This window comes from Macaca nemestrina, chromosome 6 (genome assembly GCF_043159975.1).
Source record: "Macaca nemestrina isolate mMacNem1 chromosome 6, mMacNem.hap1, whole genome shotgun sequence".
NCBI classification, from domain to species: Eukaryota; Metazoa; Chordata; class Mammalia; order Primates; family Cercopithecidae; genus Macaca; species Macaca nemestrina.
Window position 1 is genome coordinate 164,394,299 of NC_092130.1, and position 19,198 is coordinate 164,413,496.

Here is a 19,198-nt window from a genome sequence, read left to right on the forward strand (position 1 = left end):
CCACTATGTTGCCCAGGCTGGTCTTGAGCTTCTGGGCTCAAACGATCCTCCCACCTGAGCCTCTCAAAGTGTTGGGATTACAGACGTGAGCCACTGCACCCTGCATCAATATTATTTCAAAAAAATTATTAAAATAAAATAAAATGCCCATAGGGGAGGGGGCTGGATGCTGGAGGAACCCCCTCATGAGGAATTATCGTGGAGACAGGAGATTGGGATTAACACCATCAGAGTCTTACTGGATCCAGTTTCTCTTCTCAGAGTCTTTAAGATTCAAGTTTTGGGTTTGTTTTACTCTATTTTTAAAGCTCATGAGTTTTTCTAGTCATTGAAGGTGTTTTGCTCTCACCCCGGAAGTGAAGCCACTTACTGGACACCTTCAGGTTGCTATATCATGTGGAACCCTGAGGTGGCCTGTAGGAGATAATCCCATGTTTCTGAGAGGACATATGATAAACTGTGCCTCTCAAACACATGGGTTATCTCCAGACGGCGACTGAGGCAATGAGGAAATGAAAGCCCATTAGGTTACTGGAGGAATCTGCCCTTCCTAAGAAGCAGTTCTGAGATCTCATAAATCAAGGCCTTTTTTTTTTTTTTTTTCCCCACGTATCACGATCAGCGTGGTGCTCAGCTTTTCTTGTAGCAAATGCTTCTCCAGGAGCTGGTTCCTCTTGGAAAATGCCTAGACGCCACAGGTTGGTGGCCCAGAAACACATTTTCCAAGCCCCATTGCTTGGAGGAGAAGTCCTTTCAGTGTCTGAGGCAATCTCTCATCCCCCTTCAAGGCTGGGTCAGCAGGCAAAGCTCATGCAGCCAAGACCACAAGGCCGTCAGATGATACATGGCAAGGAGTGCCCAGTGGAGGTGCTCTGGTCCCCTGTCCCACGCCCCACAGCGAATATGGAAATAATGATTTACTTCCAGAGCTGTCAAGCTGCAAAGTCTCCTTTCAATTTGGCTTCTCCAAAAACTGCTGGGTAAATGGATAACCAAGAAGCATCTTATCAGTTGCTATTTAAGGACTGAAATCATTTAAACCTGACATCAGCAGAGTGCAATAAGGAAGATCGACATGTAACAGAACCCATAGTTAAACAGAAGGTTATATGTATTTGCTCCTGTGTTGCATTGTGCTTGTAAACTCAGGAGATAAGGTTTGTTTTGAGCCGAGGGCCACCCTTGTTGATTCACTCCTGTCTCAACTATCCGCAAAGACCTCTGTCTCTGTGGTGTGTGGACTTTGAAAATTTCCACTTGCTTATGTTTGCTAAGAGCAGTGAGACTTGAGCCAGAGCTCTTCTGCTGCTATGACGATTTGTTCTAAATTTCTCAGAACCAAAGATTCTTTGTCAAGGAACCTCACCCCTGAAATGCACATGCTGTATCGCCTTAGAAGAGAGCTTTAAATAAGAAAGCATGCAGGAAGGTCTTTCAGGAACAGGGGAGTTCTGTGGAGGGCAGCTTGAACCAGAGGCAGTACTAACCCCCTAGGGAATTTGGTTTTTACAGGAGTTTAAACTGGGGCAGAGGGTTTTAGAGAAGTTCTGAGGGATTTGGGAGGTAGGATGGGAGGGCAGAAGAATGGGAAGGAGGAGAGAGAGAGAAAGAAAGTGGCTTCGTATCAGGCATAGCAATGTTTTTTTTTTTTTTTAATTATACTTTAAGTTCCAGGGTACATGTGGATAACGTGCAGGTTTGTTACATATGTATACTTGTGCCATGTTGGCGTGCTGCACCCATCAACTTGTCAGCACCCATCAACTCGTCATTTACATCAGGTATAACTCCCAATGCAATCCCTCCCCCCTCCCCCCTCCCCGTGATAGGCCCTGGTGTGTGATGTTCGCCTTCCCGAGTCCAAGTGATCTCATTGTTCAGTTCCCACCTATGAGTGAGAACACGCGGTGTTTGGTTTTCTGTTCTTGCGATAGTTTGCTGAGAATGATGGTTTCCAGCTGCAGCCATGTCCCTACAAAGGACACAAACTCATCCTTTTTATGGCTGCATAGTATTCCATGGTGTATATGTGCCACATTTTCTTAATCCAGTCTGTCACTGATGGACATTTGGGTTGATTCCAAGTCTTTCCTATTGTGAATAGTGCCACAATAAACATACGTGTACATGTGTCTTTATAGCAGCATGATTTATAATCCTTTGGGTATATACCCAGTAATGGGATGGCTGGGTCATATGGTACTTCTAGTTTTAGATCCTTGAGCAATCGCCATACTGTTTTCCATAATGGTTGAACTAGTTTACAATCCCACCAACAGTGTAAAAGTGTTCCTATTTCTCCACATCCTCTCCAGCACCTGTTGTTTCCTGACTTTTTAATGATTGCCATTTTAAATGGTGTGAGATGGTATCTCATTGTGGTTTTGATATGGTATCTCATTGTGGTTTTGATTTGCATTTCTCTGATGGCCAGTGATGATGAGCATTTTTTCATGTGTCTGTTGGCTATATGAATGTCTTCTTTTGAGAACTGTCTGTTCATATCCTTTGTCCACTTTTCAATGGGGTTGTTTGTTTTTTTCCTGTAAATTTTTTTGAGTTCTTTGTAGGTTCTGGATATTAGCCCTTTGTCAGATGAGTAGATTGCAAAAATTTTCTCCCATTCTGTAGGTTGCCTGTCCACTCTGATGGTAGTTTCTTTTGCTGTGCAGAAGCTCTTTAGTTTAATTAGATCCCATTTGTCAATTTTGGCTTTTGTTGCCATTGCTTTTGGTGTTTTAGACATGAATTCCTTGCCCATGCCTATGTCCTGAATGGTATTACCTAGGTTTTCTTCTAGGGTTTTTATGGTATTAGGTCTAACATTTAAGTCTCTAATCCATCTTGAATTAATTTTCATATAAGGAGTAAGGAAAGGATCCAGTTTCAGCTTTCTACTTATGGCTAGCCAATTTTCCCAGCACCATTTATTAAATAGGGAATCCTTTCCCCATTTCTTGTTTTTCTGAGGTTTGTCAAAGATCAGATGGCTGTAGATGTGTGGTATTATTTCTGAGGACTCTGTTCTGTTCCATTGGTCTATATCTCTGTTTTGGTACCAGTACCATGCTGTTTTGGTTACTGTAGCCTTGTATTATAGTTTGAAGTCAGGTAGCGTGATGCCTCCAGCTTTGTTCTTTTGACTTAGGATTGTCTTGGCAATGCGGGCTCTTTTTTGGTTCCATATGAACTTTAAAGCAGTTTTTTCCAATTCTGTGAAGAAAGTCATTGGTAGCTTGATGGGGATGGCATTGAATCTATAAATTACCTTGGGCAGTATGGCCATTTTCACGATATTGATTCTTCCTATCCATGAGCATGGTATGTTCTTCCATTTGTTTGTGTCCTCTTTTATTTCACTGAGCAGTGGCTTGTAGTTCTCCTTGAAGAGGTCCTTTACATCCCTAGTAAGTTGGATTACTAGGTATTTCATTCTCTTTGAAGCAATTGTGAATGGAAGTTCATTCATGATTTGGCTCTCTGTTTGTCTGTTATTGGTGTATAAGAATGCTTGTGATTTTTGCACATTAATTTTGTATCCTGAGACTTTGCTGAAGTTTCTTATCAGCCTAAGGAGATTTTGGGCTGAGACAATGGGGTTTTCTAAATATACAATCATGTCATCTGCAAACAGGGACAATTTGACTTCTTCTTTTCCTAACTGAATACCCTTGATTTCTTTCTCTTGCCTGATTGCCCTAGCCAGAACTTCCAACACTATGTTGAATAGGAGTGGTGAGAGAGGGCATCCCTGACTTGTGCCAGTTTTCAAAGGGAATTTTTTCAGTTTTTGCCCATTCAGTATGATATTGGCTGTGGGTTTGTCATAAATAGCTCTTATTATTTTGAGATATGTTCCATCAATACTGAATTTATTGAGCGTTTTTAGCATGAAGGGCTGTTGAATTTTGTCAAAGGCCTTTTCTGCATCTATTGAGAGAATCATGTGGTTTTTGACTTTGGTTCTGTTTATATGCTGGATTACATTTATTGACTTGCGTATGTTGAACCAGCCTTGCATCCCAGGGATGAAGCCCACTTGATCATGGTGGATAAGCTTTTTGATGTGCTGCTGGATCCGGTTTGCCAGTATTTTATTGAGGATTTTTGCATCGATGTTCATCAGAGATATTGGTCTAAAATTCTCTTTTTTTGTTGTGTCTCTGCCAGGCTTTGGTACCAGGATGATGTTGGCCTCATAAAATGAGTTAGGGAGGATTCCCCCTTTTTTTATTGATTGGAATAGTTTCAGAAGGAATGGTACCAGCTCCTCCTTGTACCTCTGGTAGAATTCAGCTGTGAATCCATCTGGTCCTGGACTTCTTTTCGTTGTTAGGCTATTAATTATTGCCTCAATTTCAGAGCCTGCTATTGGTCTATTCAGGAATTCAGCTTCTTCCTGGTTCAGTCTTGGGAGAGTGTAAGTGTCCAGGAAATTATCCATTTCTTCTAGGTTTTCTAGTTTATTTGCGTAGAGGTGTTTATAGTATTCTCTGATGGTAGTTTGTATTTCCGTGGGGTTGGTGGTGATAACCCCTTTATCATTTTTTATTGCATCTATTTGATTCTTCTCTCTTTTCTTCTTTATTAGTCTTGCTAGCGGTCTATCAATTTTGTTGATCTTTTCAAAAAACGAACTCCTGCATTCATTGATTTTTTGGAGGGTTTTTTGTGTCTCTATCTCCTTCAGTTCTGCTCTGATCTTAGTTATTTCTTGCCTTCTGCTAGCTTTTGAATGTGTTTGCTCTTGCTTCTCTAGTTCTTTTAATTGTGATGTTAGAGTGTCAATTTTAGGTCTTTCCAGCTTTCTCTTGTGTGCATTTAGTGCTATAAATTTCCCTCTACACACTGTTTTAAATGTGTCCCAGAGATTCTGGTATGTTGTATCTCTGTTCTCATTGGTTTCAAAGAACATCTTTATTTCTGCCCTCATTTCGTTATGTACCCAATAGTCATTCAGGAGCAGGTTGTTCAGTTTCCATGTAGTTGAGCGGTTTTGATTGAGTTTCTTAGTCCTGAGTTCTAGTTTGATTGCACTGTGGTCTGAGAGACAGTTTGTTATAATTTCTGTTCTTGTACATTTGCTGAGGAGTGCTTTACTTCCAATTATGTGGTCAATTTTGGAATAAGTGTGATGTGGTGCTGTGTAGAATGTATATTCTGTTGATTTGGGGTGGAGAGTTCTATAGATGTCTATTAGGTCTGCTTGCTGTAGAGATGAGTTCAATTCCTGGATATCCTTGTTAACTTTGTCTTGTTGATCTGTCTAATGTTGACAGTGGGGTGTTGAAGTCTCCCATTATTATTGTATGGGACTCTAAGTCTCTTTGTAAGTCTCTAAGGACTTGCTTTATGAATCTGGGTGCTCCTGTATTGGGTGCATATATATTTAGGATAGTTAGCTCTTCCTGTTGAACTGATCCCTTTACCATTATGTAATGGCCTTCTTTGTCTCTTTTGATCCTTGATGGTTTAAAGTCTGTTTTATCAGAGACTAGTATTGCAACCCCTGCTTTTTTTTGTTCTCCATTTGCTTGGTAGACCTTCCTCCATCCCTTTATTTTGAGTTTATGTATGTCTCTGCATGTGAGATGGGTCTCCTGAATACAGCAAACTGATGGGTCTTGACTCTTTATCCAGTTTGCCAGTCTGTGTCTTTTAATTGGAGCATTTAGTCCATTTACATTTAAGGTTAATATTGTTATGTATGAACTTGATCCTGTCATTATGATATTAACTGGTTATTTTGCTCATTAGTTGATGCAGTTTCTTCCTAGCCTTGATGGTCTTTACATTTTGGCATGTTTTTGCAATGGCTGGTACCGGTTGTTCCTTTCCATGTTTAGTGTTTCCTTCAGGGTCTCTTGTAAGGCAGGCCTGGTGGTGACAAAATCTCTAAGCATTTGCTTATCTGTAAAGGATTTTATTTCTCCTTCACTGATGAAACTTAGTTTGGCTGGATATGAAATTCTGGGTTTAAAACTCTTTTCTTTAAGAATGTTGAATATTGGCCCCCACTCTCTTCTGGCTTGTAGAGTTTCTGCCGAGAGATCTGCTGTTAGTCTGATGGGCTTCCCTTTGTGGGTAACCCGACCTTTCTCTCTGGCTGCCCTTAAGATTTTTTCCTTCATTTCAATGTTGGTGAATCTGGCAATTATGTGTCTTGGAGTTGCTCTTCTCGAGGAGTATCTTTGTGGTGTTCTCTGTATTTCCTGGATTTGAATGTTGGCCTGCCCTACTAGGTTGGGGAAGTTCTCCTGGATGATATCCTGAAGAGTGTTTTCCAACTTGGTTCCATTTTCCTCCTCACTTTCAGGCACCCCAATCAGACATAGATTTGGTCTTTCTACATAATCCCATACTTCTTGCAGGCTTTGTTCATTTCTTTTTCTTTTTTTTTTTTTTAGGTTTGTCTTCTTGCTTCATTTAATTCATTTGATCCTCAATCGCTGATACTCTTTCTTCCAGTTGATCAAGTCGGTTACTGAAGCTTGTGCATTTGTCATGTATTTCTCGTGTCATGGTTTTCATCTCTGTCCATTCGTTTATGGCCTTCTCTGCATTAATTATTCTGGTTATCAATTCTTCCACTTTTTTTTCAAGATTTTTAGTTTATTTGCGCTGGGTATGTAATTCCTCCTTTAGCTCTGAGAAGTTTGATGGACTGGAGCCTTCTTCTCTCATCTTGTCAAAGTCATTTTCCGTCCAGCTGTGATCCGTTGCTGGCGATGAGCTGTGTTCCTTTGCAGCGGGCAATGCCCTCTTATTTTTTGAAGTTCCAGCTTTTCTGCCCTGCTTTTTCCCCGTCTTTGTGGTTTTATCTGCCTCTGGTCTTTGATGATGGTGACGTACTGATGGGGTTTTGGTGTGGGTGTCCTTCCTGTTTGTTAGTTTTCCTTCTAACAGTCAGGACCCTCAGCTGTAGGTCTGTTGGAGATTGCTTGAGGTCCACTCCAGACCCTGTTTGACTGGGTTATCAGCAGCAGAGGCTGCAGAAGATAGAATATTGCTGAATAGCGAGTGTACCTGTCTGATTCTTGCTATGGAAGCTTCCTCTCAGGGGTGTACTCCACCGTGTGAGGTATGGGGTGTCGGTCTGCCCCTAGTGGGGGATGTCTCCCAGTTAGGCTACTCAGGGGTCAGGGACCCACTTGAGCAGGTAGTCTGTCAGTTCTCAGATCTCAACCTCCGTGTTGGGAGATCCACTGCTCACTTCAAAGCTGTCAGACAGAGTCGTTTGCGTCTGCAGAGGTTTCAGCTGCTTTTTGTTGTTGTTGTTGTTTAGCTGTGCCCTGTCCCCAGAGGTGGAGTCTACAGAGACAGGCAGGACTCCTTGAGCTGCTGTGGGCTCCACCCAGTTGGAGCTTCCCAGCTGCTTTGTTTATCTACTTAAGCCTCAGGAATGGTGGGCGCCCCTCCCCCAGCCTCGCTGCTGCCTTGCCGGGAGATCCCAGACTGCTGTGCTAGCAATGAGGGAGGCTCCGTGGGCGTGGGACCCTCCCGGCCAGGCGTGGGATATAGTCTCCTGGTGTGCCCATTTGCTAAGATCCTTGGTAGAGCGCAGTTTTGGGGTGGGAGTTACCCGATTTTCCAGGTGTTGTGTCTCTCAGTTCCCCTGGCTAGGAAAAGGGATTCCCTTCCCCCTTGCACTTCCCAGGTGAGGCAATGCCTCGCCCTGCTTCAGCTCTCGCTGGTCGGGCTGCAGCAGCTGACCAGCACTGATTGTCAGGCACTCCCTAGTGAGATGAACCCAGTACCTCAGTTGAAAATGCAGAAATCACCGGTCTTCTGTGTCGCTCGCGCTGGGAGTTGGAGACTCCGCCCCCCCGCAATGATGTTTTAAGGAGAAGAAGAATGAGGAAATAAGTAGGAATAAAACCAGTTCCAGGTGACCCACAGGACTTCTGAGAGGGAGTCACAAACCAGAATTTATAAAGACCATGTTCCGTGCAATGAAAGGAGCCTCAGTAAACCCAGGACTCAATGCAGAACAAGTCAGTGGCCCTGGGTGAGGCGTGAGGTCTGAGCGCTGCCCTGTTTCCTGCAGTTATTTCTCTGGCCTTCCTAAGCTGTCACCAAGCTGCCCCCTGTCCCTCTCTGTGTTTCCCGAGGCTACTCCTGTCCTCTGAATTCCCTGTCACCTCCTGCTCCTCTTCTCCACCTGCCATCACCCCACCCTTCCTGGAGTGAAGCTGAAAATGGGGGGCAAATGGGTTCTCACAGACTTTACACTTTGCATCATGTTTTTGAATGGTCATTAACCACTAAATATCACAACTTAAAAATTATTTTAAGTTAATGTAAATTACTTTCAATGGCAGAAACCACAATTACATTTGCACCATCCTAATAGCAGCAGTCAATGAACTTTTCTTAAAAAAACTATTGGCCAGGCACGGTGGCTCATGCCTGTAATCCCAACACTTTCGGAGTCCGAGGCAGGAGGATCACAAGGTCAGAAGATCGAGACCAGCCTGGCCAACATGGAGAAACCCCGTAGCCAAGCATGGTGGCAGGTGCCTGTAATCCCAGCTACTCGGGAGGCTGAGGAAGGAGAATCACTTGAACCCGGGAGGCGGAGGTTGCAGTGAGCCGAGATCATGCCAATGCACTGCATCCTGGGTGACAAGAGCAAGCCTCCATCTCAAACAACAACAACAACAGACCAAAAAACCTATTGATTAGAAAGGACATTAAGCCTACCACCATAGAGGTCAGCATGACAAAATAGGACTGGGGCAGGACACCACCCTTCCAGGCTCCGACTCTTCGCCTGTGTTTCTGTCTTTCCTCACCCCCTCCCCATCATGACCTTTGCAAGTCCATGTCCTGCTCTCCTGGCCTTCTCTCCCACCGGCTGGCCTGTCCTCCAGCAGCCCTTGGATGGCTACTGTCTGCTCTGTCCAAGCCATGCTTTCCAGATAGCTCGGCCTCAGCATACCCTTTTGGGAGGCACAGTCCAACCCCTAACAGGGTCAGGCAGTACGGGTGGCATTGACTGGACAGGAAAGGGGTGAGAAGCTCTCGCTGGCCAAAGTGATGGTCCCTGACAAAGACGTGGTTCCAGTGGTTGGTCCCAACTGAGACTATAACAAACAAATGAACAAAATGGAAATTCTGACTATTCAGGATAAGGAAGTAGTGATATGTTGCATGACCCTACAATTTGTGGCCTATCCAGAGACACAGAGAGAGGCCTGTTAATAGTTATACCAGGACAAGAGGTGCAGCTGGGCAGTGTCCGTGGTAGACTGAGAAAAACGGTGACTACAGTGATACTTCCAGAACAAGGATGGAGGCAGTCCACAGGAGAGCTCAGGGGCAGGGAAGCTTCAGAGGCTCAGGGTGTTGGTTTGAGTGTCCTGGCTATTTTGGGCTGAAAGGAGCTTTGAGGAAAACACTCCATGTGCTAAGCTTAAAAAGACTTAAAAAGATAAAAGGGTAACTGGGTTAAGTCTGATCTAATTATTATGAGAAGAGACTGAGGAAAAGGTTCTGCTTTCTCCTGCTGCCTGTCCAGATGAGGCAGGACACTGCTTGCAACTGTATCCTGAGCCACTCTGGGTTTCCAAGGACCTGAGTCAGGGGCTCTCTTTGCAGAAATTGAGACCACATGTCAGTGACCTGCCCCCATTTAAACCTGGGGCACTCTTGTTGGTTCGGTTGTTGTATCTTTTCCTTATTAAGATTTGCTATAACATAGTATTTTGGAGAAAAATGTTTGTATTGCTTTGAAAGCCACTGATCTAGGACAAGTCTCAGTGTGACTCCACCCACCAGGCAGCAAGAGAGAGGGGCACCATCTCTCCCTCAGCAGCGGGGTGCACATGGTCATTATTCATCAGATTGTCATTACTGATAGCATCATTTACACCACACGCGTAGATGCTCATTTGATCCTTTGATTTTTGTTTGGGTGTTTTCTTTTTGTCAGTTTGATCTAAGGAGAAAAATGTCCTCTTCCACTTTGTTCCAGAAATATCCTGTGTTTGATGCTAGTTCCGTACTATTATTTCACTTTGGCAAAGTGCATAATACATACTCTGACTTTTCACAGGCAGCAAATTCTGTATTGGTGACATTAGAAGTCTTTGGTGGGCTGTGGAAGAGTGAAGATGGGGAATTCTTAGACTCTTGAGTCACTGAGTGGAGGGTTTGGCTCAATTTTCTTTCTTGTATTCTTTCAGCCAACACATGTCTTTTACCAAACAGTCAGCTTCTCAAAGGCAGGGGCTCCATGCTTTGACTTAAGCAAAAGTCCTGAAGCTGTAGAGGCTGACTGGAAAGCGGCCTCTGAAGGCCTGTGTCCCAAGTGAGTGGGCATTTCTTCCCTGTAGGGACAGGGAACCCTGGAAAGTCCCCTTACAACCCCCTTTTCATTTAAAAGTGATCCTTTTCCTTTTTTATATTTTAAAAACTATTTTTTCATATCATAAGAGTATTGTTGCTGAAAAAAAAAACAGGCAAAAGGAAAATACTCATTATTACCATAAGCCACAGAAGAAAACCATGGTGTAGGTCCTTGAATGCTTTTTCTTTCTCCCTTTTTCTCCTCTCCTCCCTTCCCTTCACCCATCGCCTCCTCCTCCTCCTTGCCTTGTCCTTCTAGTTTGCCTTTCCTTCTTTGTACATATCTTTCTAGATATTTTCTTTAATATATAAATGTATACATAAATATATACATCAATATATGAATACATAATCAAGATATTTACATATATAATATATAAATATATAGTCAATATATTTACATATATAATATATAAAATATACTCAATATATTTACATATATTACATTTGTAATCACTATATTTACATATCGATTATATATATTTATTATATATTATATAAATACATATATTTATATATAATATATAAACATCAATATGTACAAATATATATAATCAATATGTACAAATCAATTACATGTAAATATATTGACTATATATAAATATACATAGTATACAGATAAATATATAAATACATAAATATATTTCACATGAATGAAATATTATATATTTTGATTTCTATTCTTTCTCTCTCTCTCTTTGCTAACTATATTAGGTAAAGACTTTCCTAACAATGTCATCCTTTTTAATGGCAGCATAGGATTTCATTGACTCATACAATTTAACCTCTTACTGATGGACCTCTAGGTCGTTTTCACTTATTGGCTGTTACAAAGAATGCTTATATTTATTTTATCTCTAAATTTTAAATTTTGTGTGTATGATTTGTGAAGTCCATAATATGTTTACAAGTAATATATGTACATTATAAATGTGTATGCATGTAATTTGTAATTGCTCAATATATTTGGGGGCTGTGTGCTGCTAGGGGTGCTTGATCAAAAACATGTGGCTGCCCCTAACCTAGGCAACAGATGATGAATGGAACTAAGACAGTAACCGCAGCATGGAGTCTGAGGTGGATTGAAGTGTAGCTCTATATGGTAGGGTTGATGGGATTTGGTGATTGTCTGGTGAGGGAGAGGGAAGAATTGAGTATAGCTTCCATGTTTCTTCCTCAGTTGACCATTTCTTCACTTGATTATGTAATTAATATCAACTAATAAGATAACCTAAAAATAATATTAATATGCTGTATCCTAGGAGTCAGCTCCATCATGCTTTGTACTATTGCTGAGATACAGTATTAAACAAGAACATCCCTGCCTTAAATTCCAGTGAGGTGGGGATTCAGATAACAAACACATGAACAATAAAACAAGTTTCTAGCCTCTGCTTCAAGAGTGTTCAGGTCAGGCCTACACATCCTGGCCGATTTGGAATGGATTTGTGTTTCTGTTTTCTGGATGTAAACTGCATTCTGCCTCTTCTCCAAGATTCCTATTAGCTATATCTTCCTCCTCATTCCAAGACTCCTGTTAGATATATCTTTCTCCGCCTTCCAAGATGCCTATTAGATATATCTTCCTCCTCATTCCAAGATGCCTATTAGATGTATCTTCCTCCTCAGTCCTCAATGCTCCCCAGGGATTACTTTTCCTCATTCAGTATTTTGCCTCCTGCAGGCATCTGTTGCTTCAAGCTTCACATATATGATTAAGAAATCTTATGATTTTTTTTCGTTTACTTTTTTTTTGAGATGGGGATTTCACAGTGTTGATCAGGTTGGTCTTGAACTTCTGGTCTCAGGCAATTCTCCTAACTCTGCCTCCCAAGGTTCTGAGATTACAGGCATGAGACACTGCACCTGGCCTCTTATGATCTTTTTGGAATTAATTCAGGCTTGTTAGATTTTTGTTGTTGTTACATGTCTTGTGCAAAAACATTTAGAAGTCCATGTTTAACTTTATTCTCTACTGTGTAGTTTAAGAAATGTCAAAACCAGGAATACCACCTGATTGGGCACACTAGAGGCAAGAGTGGGAGAAGGTGAATTCACAGACCTGACCAGTCTCCTCCTGGCTTCAAGGTGATAATTTACCCCGCGATTCTCAGACTTCACTTGTATCAGAAATGTTTGGGGGAAGTGTGCTAAGACGCGGGTCCTCAGGCTCTTCCCCCAGCGATTCTGATTCTTGGAATTTCAGCCGGGACTCAGGATCTGCGTTTTGAAGCAAGTTCTCCAGGGGATTTGGTTGTGCTGTTCTACAGACAACGTTTTTAGAAAGACCGATTTAGAGGAGGTGTTTCTGATCTCTGTGCCTTCTATCATTTAAGAAGATTTTTCAGTCACTTGGGCCGACTGATCAATATAGCTAATCACTCAGGACACAATATAAAATTCTTATGCAGAGAGAAGCTGACTTAAGCTATCTCTACCTGGAAGGGGTCTTTTATAGTTTCAATCATATATGGATGAAAAAGATGCTGTATTCTTTTTATATGAACTACTTTGTGTATTTTATAAGTAGTATAAATGTACGACTATCCCATTTACCAGACATTTGGGGTGCATGGTATAGACAACTGAAGGTTATTCCTTTAAGTTGCACTTTTTTTTTTTTTTTGCTTTATTTCAGCCATTTACATGGAACTGTTTAGTATATGTTTCTCTGCTTTTGCAAACACAATCTACTGAAGATAGTTAAATCTTTTCAGGGTCATCATATGTTTTTCATTCTTTCAGGTCTGAATTGGGTTTGTTAAGGCCTAGCATCGAATAGCCTCAAATGTGTTCGCTGTTTGCGTCTGCCATGGTTGTTAGAGTTTTTCTTTTCCCTCACTGTTATCTGTTATTTCCCTCTCGCATTACTGTGCCTGCCTCTAGGAGCTTTCTAATTTGCTCTGGGGCTGGGAAATCATGTGACTGCGGACTGTATGTTGAGTAACAGTGAAGAGGATTTGAATGAGTTTTTGAGAAGCTGTTCTAGCAATAAAATGGATGTACTTTGCTGTGTTGATGTGGTGACATTATTTTAGTGGCTCAACTACCTTCTTACTTGCCTCCTGATCCTTAACTGCAGTTGTCGTGGTTGTGACCTCATGACAAGTGAGCTATTGCTGGAAATCATTTCTCTTGATTTGCAAACCATTGTCTCCCCCAGTTGTGTTAGTGTTTTTATGTATACAGTTCTATAATGTGAAACTATGAGGATTAAAACTAAAAAAATTCTGTGACCAAAAATAGACAAATTGAGATATTGCCAAGTTATATGAAGAAAACACATTGGAATAAGGAGATTATGAGAAAGACGTAAGGTATTTATTACATTTCTTTAAGAGAAGAAATAGACAAGGATAAAGGAGGAGCAAGTTTCATAAAGGTGATGGGTTCTTTGCACTTATTTCTTGGAGATACCTGTGGGGCTTTCAGGTTCCAGGAACACTTCTACACTGCTGATAGCAATGTAAACTAGTACAACCACTATGGAAAACAGTGTGGAGATTCCTTAAAGAACTAAAAGTAGATCGACCATTTGAGCCAGCAATCCCACTTTTCCTCTAGGTGTCTACCTAGAGGAAAAGAAGCCATTATATGAAAAAGACACTTGCATATGCATGTTTATAGCAGCACAATTCACAATTGCAAAAATACGGAACCAACCCAAATACCCATCAGTCAATGAGTGGATAAAGAAATATATATATATATATATAAAAATATATATATATATATATATATATATATATATATATATATATATGTCATGGAATGCTACTCAGCCATAAAAAGGAATGAAATAATGGCATTCGCAGCAACCTGGGTGCAGTTGGAGACTGTTATTCTACGTGAAGTAAACTCAGGAATGGAAAACCAAATATCATGTGTTCTCACTTATAAGTGGGAACTAAGCTATGAGGACACAGAGGCATAGGAATGATACAGCGGACTTTGGGGACTCAGGGAGAGTGGTGGGAGGAGGGTGAGGGATAAAAGACTACACACTGGGTACAGTATAAACTGCTTGGGTGATGGGTATCCCAAAATCTCAGAAATCACCACTAAGAACTTATCCATGTAACCAAATACCACTTGTTCCCTAAAAACTATTGAAATAAAAAAACTAAGCTAAAACATTTCAAAATAAGAGAAACATTAAATATCTAATGAATGAAAAAATAACACTGAATATACTGAAGATAAAAGTGAAACAAGGCAAAAACACATTCTAAAATGAAAGGATCTGTACCAACTTCACGCAGGTGGCATGAGGTGGAGCTGAGAACCAGCAGGCCTTATTTGGGCCAAGTTTCCGGTTACAGATCCCACAAGTAGAAAACAGGACCTTTGGGCTTTCCCATATTTGCAGAAGATTCAACACTTGATTCCTTCTAGGTTAAAAATAAGAATGTGGGAGGGAGATGGCTCTTGGAGAGCATGAGCTCTAGGTTAGTCATCTCCTCCCCATAAATCAAGCAAAAGCACCCACAATCGACTCTCCCCAAACCCAGCTTTTAAATTAAGTTTTAACTCAGAATGAGAGCGACAAATTCCTTAATAGCAGTATGTAAATAATTTTTGTGTTTTGACCAAAGTTAATTCAGCCATATCTTAAAAAGATTGATTTTAATCATATTTAAAATTATGTGTTAAAGTTAACTTAAATTATATGTTTAGTCTGTCATAGATATTAAACACAATATGAATTATTAAAAAAAGAAAGTGCAGTCAGAATAGAGTTGCCAGTCAGCGTAAAATAATTTGTCTCATCAAAGATCATGACAAGGAAGAAGTGGACAGAGGTGGCAGAGCACAGAGTCAGGGGTTTGAGAACAGGGGTTTCAGTCAACTGAGAGGCTCCCATGGGAGAAGGAGCATCGAACAAAGAAAACAGGACTCATTCTTACAAATGTTTTTCTGAAAATGGTCCTTGAAATGCCCACCGTGGAGATATTCTTTCTTCTGTCTGAGAGACTGGTTCATTATTGTCTTAAGAGTGAGCCTTTGGGGCTTCCTGTAGTGAAGAAACAGTCCAAACCAAAAAGAGCTGGTCCATCAGACGGCTGGTGTAAAAATGGACAATGTCTTTTCCAATGGCTTGGCCATTTACAATAAAGGCAGATACTGGGGCATGGAGTTCTTTAGTTTGGGACTCCTTGGTTTTGGTTTAAAACGTGTGCAAGGAGGTCCCCTTGGTCCTTGTAGCTGTTGTGGCTCTAAAGACACGTATCTGTTTGTCTTTTGTAAGGAGTTTCCCCACTGCTGTGGCTGCTGTAACTCTATGTTCCCTTTGCTAAGGGTCATAACATTTCTTTAGAAAAGCACAGGTTCTGGATCCAAAGTTCTTTTACATGAAATTGGCTAGAGTTCTAGACGGTTGAGTTCTAGACTCCTCAGATCCAGATGAGCCCATGATTCCCTGTCTTCTAGTAATCTTACCTACCTACTGAACCCAGTCCAGTTTCTAATTTGACCCAGTCAGACACCTGAGGCCTCCCTACAGACCCAGCCCTGTTTCTGTCATGACTTCTGAACCCAATCTGCATCAAACAAAGTGCTCAAAAGTACTCAGAGAGCCCAAAACACAGATTCACAGAGCTCAGAATCCAAGAGAGAACTCAACCGTGACCCCAGTTGCTGCAAGAGATCGTTGGGCACAGTGGGCCCTGGCAGTTACCTTCGCTTGGTCTCTCGGTGTTTCTGGGACTCACTAGAGGTCTACTTTGAATCCCATTTCTGACACCTGGAGCGGCCTGGTGTTTCTGGTAACATCTCCTCAACCAGAACAATCACAAAAGGCCTCATTTGGCTCCAACAAGGCTGAGAAAGGTAGTTTTTATTCTATGAAGGCCATGCGTACAGCTAAAAACTGAGGTTTCTGTTACCTACTAAAGTTGGGAAGGGATGTGAAGGGACAACCTGTCTTCACACTGGCATCTGCGTTTGGCCATTCACTGCTAATATTTTCCTGTAACATCCAAGAGAGGGAGGGTCTCTCCTAGTGTCTCAGTAGAAAGTTCCAGAGCTTTAATCAAAGCGGCTGTAGAGGAGATAGAAACAAAGCAAAACTCAGACTGATGGTTATGTGACGGGGAAAAAGGTGTCAGGAAAGGTGAATGTTTGGCTTTGAAGTGGTCGTGATTTTCTAGGGCATACTATACGATGAAATTGCAAAGGAGAATAAAAATGCTCATTTAAAGTATATTGCTGATATTAAATGGACGACATACGTTTGGAAAGAGAGTGTATACAGGAAAATTTAAAATGTGGAGGTATCTGGTCCCTTGGGCTTCTGCAGCACGTGTGGGCTCTGCTGGAGTGGAAGGACACCCAGCCGAGGCATAGTGACCTGGAGGCAACTCCTGGCTCTATCACCCGCAAGTCACCTGGCTTTGCTGTGCCACAGTTTCAGCATCTAAGAACCTTGGTGATCACTTCAGTGGCACTCAGGGTCTCTCCCACATCTGAATTGTGTGAGTCCTTAAGTTCTGAATGTCTAGTAGGTTTCAGGTCAGTGAGGAAACCCTAAGCACCTTAGTCCCCAGCGGGGTGAAAGGTGCCATCTGGGTGAAGAAGCCATTTTAGGCCTTCAGTAAGGGGACACTTGTCGATTGTGTAGCTACACTCGGGATCTGTTGTCTGTACTGTCCTTGTTTTCCCTCTGATAGGGTTTGGATCTGTGTCCCCACTAAATCTCATACTGAATTGTGATCCCCAGTGTTGGAAGTGGGGCCTGCTGGGGGGTGATGGGGGATCATGGGGGTGGAGTTCTCATGAATGGTTTAGCACCATCCCCCCTTCATACTCTTTCTTGCTCCAGCTCTGGCCATGTGATGTGCCTGCTCTCCCTTCCCCTTCCACCATGATTGTAAATTTCCTGAGGCCGCCCCAGAAGCTGAGCAGATGCCAGCCAAGCTTCCTGTACAGCCTGCAGATCCATGAGCCAATTAAACCTCTTTTCTTTATAAATTACCCAGTCTCAGGTATTTCTTTATAGTAATACGAGGCTGGACTAATACACCCTCCTTGTTCCTGTGAATTTTAGGAATTACCACAAATATACCTGAAGGGGACTCCCTGGTTAGAACAAGCAATTTTAACACGCATGAAGAGACGCTAAAACAACGTACTGGTGCTCCTTGACCTACCATGGGGTTACAGCCTGAGAAACCCATCCTAAGTTGAAAATATTGTAGGTTGAAAATACAGTTAGTCCACCTAGCCTACTGAACATCAAAGCGTAATCTAGCCTACCTTATACTCAGAACACTTACACCAGCCCATGGTTGGGTAGAATCAACTGGTAACACAGTTCACTGCAGAGTACCGGCTATTCACCCTCGGGACTGCGAGGCTGACTGGGAGCTGCAGCACACGGCTGCTGCCAAGCTTCACGAGAGAGTACCCTACCACATGTCGCTAGCCCAGAGAAAGATCAAAATTTAAAATCTGATTCCCAGTTTCTGCTGAAAGAGTATTGCTTTTGCACCACTGTAAAGTCAAACAATTGTTAAGCTGAGTCATCCTAAATTGGGGACTGTCTGTAATGGTAACTATTTCCTGTTGGAAACAGCGAATCCATCTGTGATAGCACTGAATCAGTTCATCATCCTTTACAATTGAGAGGCAGGTCTCAGGGATATATTCAGTTCTGTGGTAACCAGCAACTAAGATCAACAACAGTTATGTTCAGGTATTCAAGAAATACTGAGCTAGAAGCTTAGGAGAAAGAAAAGGTAAAATTCGTGGGAAAGAATAATCAGAGCTGAAAATTAGATAAGAGAATTAGCCTTTTGTATTGATTAGGGTTTTTGTTGTTGTTGTTGTTGTTGTTTTTTCGAGACAGGGTCTCACTCTGTTGCCTAGACTAGAGTGCAGTGGTGCGATCTAGGCTCACAGCAACCTCCGCCTCCCAGGCTCAAGTGATTCTCCTTCCTCAGCCTCCTGAGTAGCTGGGATTACAGGCACGCACCACCACGCCCGGCTAATTTGTGTATTTTTAGTAGAGACAGGGTTTCACTATATTGGCCAGGCTGGTCTCGAACTCCTAACCTCAGGTGATCTGCTTGCCTCAGCCTCCCAAAGTGCTAGGAATTACAGGTGTGAGCCACTGTGCCCAGCTGGTAAGGTTTTATACAAGTGCCACAATATTATCATTGATAATATTTTCAGCATTTCAACTTTTCAGTTATTTAAAAACCTGGAATTTCTAATAGTATAGCACATCGCTGTGCCTCTGAGAGGCTCTTGCACACCCCAATCTTCGGAGCTCAGCCCATGACTGTTTTCTTTCAGGTTCCTGGTATTTCAGTTGTGTGTCTGAGGAACCACACCTAGTTCATCTTAGACTTTGAAGTGTCTGAAGTGTTCGGTCTTGCATAAAATATGAAATGCTTTAAGGAATTGTTAATTGTGAGGTGCATACATCACAAAATAACTAACACTATCCAAAAGAAAGCAGGTATTATTTGTTTTGACATTTCTTTAATGTAGTAGAAGGTCGCTTTGACAAATACAAATGGTAAAATATACATTAAATATAGATAACATGCTAGGATTAGCAATAACATAACAGAATACACAGATTTTTTTTTTAATTTTTAAAATTTATTTTATTGTTAGTTTTTTTAAAGAAACAGGGTCTTGCTCTGTTACCCAGGCTGGAGTGCAGTGGCATGATCTTGGCTCACTGCAGCCTCCACCTCTGGGGCTCAAGCAATTCTCTCACTCCAGCCTCCTGAGTATCTGAGACCACAGGAGCATCCCATTAGGCCTGGCTAATTTTATTTTTTGTAGAGATGAGGTCTCACTGTGTTGCCCAGGCTGGTCTTGAACTCCTGGGCTCAAA

At 41.9% G+C, this 19,198-nt stretch overlaps 1 protein-coding gene across 1 annotated transcript in view; it reads left to right on the forward strand.

Annotated features, from left to right (window-relative positions):
• Positions 1-19,198, forward strand: part of RETREG1 (reticulophagy regulator 1) — a 149,569-nt gene that overhangs the window by 92,115 nt on the left and 38,256 nt on the right. The gene's annotated exons all lie outside the window — the stretch shown is intronic.